This window comes from Octopus bimaculoides, chromosome 2, assembly GCF_001194135.2.
Source record: "Octopus bimaculoides isolate UCB-OBI-ISO-001 chromosome 2, ASM119413v2, whole genome shotgun sequence".
NCBI classification, from domain to species: domain Eukaryota; kingdom Metazoa; phylum Mollusca; class Cephalopoda; order Octopoda; family Octopodidae; genus Octopus; species Octopus bimaculoides.
The window spans coordinates 47,054,570-47,057,069 of NC_068982.1; positions in this window are offsets into that span (position 1 = coordinate 47,054,570).

Here is a 2,500-nt window from a genome sequence, read left to right on the forward strand (position 1 = left end):
GTATGTATATATGTACGTACGTACAAACGTAAATACGTGTGTATGTATTTACGTACGTACGTAACTACGTATTATGTATGTACGCACGTATGTACGTAACTACGTATGTATGTATGTACATACGTACGTACGTAACTACGTATGTATCTACGTATGGATGTATGTACCTACGTACGTAACTACGTATGTATGTACGTAACTATGTTTGTATGTATGTACGTACGAACGTAACTGCGTATGAATTTATGTACGTACGTACGTACGTAACTACATATGTATGTATGTACGTTCGTAACTACGTATGTATGTATGTACGTACGCACGTACGTAACTATGTATGTTTGTATGTACGTACGTACGTACGTACGTACGTACGTACGTAACTACTTATGTCAACCTTGATATTCTACTGAGTCAAATGTTGGAGGACCAAATGTGTATCTATGTTTATTACATGAGCAACTAAATGATTAGAAAAAGCATTGTACTAAGTAGAAACTTGATATCGGGTGAGCAAACAGTAGGAGAAATCTACAGAGGAAGTATTCCTGTCAAACAAGTTCTTCAGCTCTTTAGTTTCTCACACTAAGGAAGCCATGTTTATGGGTATTCTCTTGCTGTTTTTGAAATGCTACTTTTTGTGGATATAGAACTCCGAACTTTTGGTTGATCTTTTTCTAAACTGTTTGGACTGAGGGCTATATAGTTCTCACTTAATTTAAATCAAATTCCAAATGTTTTAGGACCTAAAAAATACAAAACACAGGAGTAAGTATATAGCATTTAAAAGCACATCACTAGCTAGTGGGACTTTGTAAATCATTACATGTTGGCATCTGAGGATATACTCCTCACAACAGAACTTCGTAGGATATAAGATATTGCTTAGACAATATTTGTCTTCAGGCATGGGCATAAAATATTGCTTAGAGCAAGAGCATTTTTGTCTTCGGACACCTTGTTTTGAGTTCAGTCCAACAATGTGCCATTTTGGACAAGTGTCTTCTGCTATCGTTCTTTGTTGAAGTTGCCTGATGAGATAAATTTGTTCTATGGGCCAACAAAACTTTTAGCTGCATGCAGATGAGTCAGACTTTGACTAAATTATATTTGTAGCTACCACCAAATGTGGCGAGTGCTATTTTCTTTCATTTGTCTACACACATATGCACACATGTGTGTGCATGCATGCATGCACATGCATGCACGCACATGCACACACGTGTGTATCTTTGTGCTTGCATTTATCCCCTTATAGACATGCATGCACTACTTCACAACTGGTGTTGGTTTGTTTACATCCCTGTAATTTAGTGGGTTGACAAAAGTGACCAACAGAACAACTACCAATTTCTAAAATCTAAGTACTGGGTCCAATCTGTTTGATTAAACACTTCAAGAGAGTGCCCCAGCATGGTCACAGTCCAATGACCAATGGAAGTAAAGGATAAAGATGCAGCAGAATTTAAACCCCTAAAGAAGTTCAATTTGTCTTCCTTAAGTGACAAATTGTCATCATTATACATTGATACATGAGGATTAGTGTCCTTAACTTGATTGTTATGGTTCAATCCTTGGGTCAGTTCAAAAATAATATACTCTTGTTCAAGTGAAGCAGGCAAGTGACATTATGCATAGGAAAGTTATGAGGAGAATATCCCTGTTATGGACAATGGAATAGGAACATTCTAACCCCAAGTATTTAATGATTCTTTGTACTGTACTTAAAAAGGCCTGAAATTTTGATGAGGAAGGAGATAATTGATTATATCACCCCAGTGCTCAACTGGTATTCATTTCATCAACCCAGAAAGAATGAAAACCAAAGTCAATTTCAGAAGAATTTAAACTCAGAGCATAAAGCCAGAAGAAAAGGCAGCTAAATATTTTGTCCAGCAAGTGAATGTTTCCCTCAACTTAACTGATTTAACAATCTTTTCTCCTGAAATTTTGGTGGAAGTGGCTAGTTGATTATATCAATCTCAGTGCTTATTCTATCAATCTCCAAAAATATGAAAGGTAAAGTTGACCTTGTTGGAATTTGAACTCAGAATGTAAAGTCAGAAGAAATGCTACTAAACAATTTGTCTGGTATGCTAACAATTCTGCAAGCAGCTCGGTGTCCTTGATGGATTTAATAATGAAATAATGGAATCAGTTTGAAATTTCAAGAATATGTGCAACACTTTAAGAAGGTCAGAAGCCAGATTGGCCAAAATATTGTGACTATAATAAGCAAGATAAGGACACAATTCCTAAAATATCAGTGTACATTGTGTGTGTGTGCATATGTGCATGTGTGTGTGCATACGTGCATGTGTGTGTGCATACGTGCATATGTGTGTGTGTACTCATATATATGCTAAAATAATTTTCAGCTGAAGGTGAATCTAATGATATGAAATATTCTAAATTGAGGTCTTCAAAACTTAATTATTACCTTTGATGTTTTTATAGTAGGTTTATGACAGATACATTAAGGTAAGTTTGTATTTGAAGA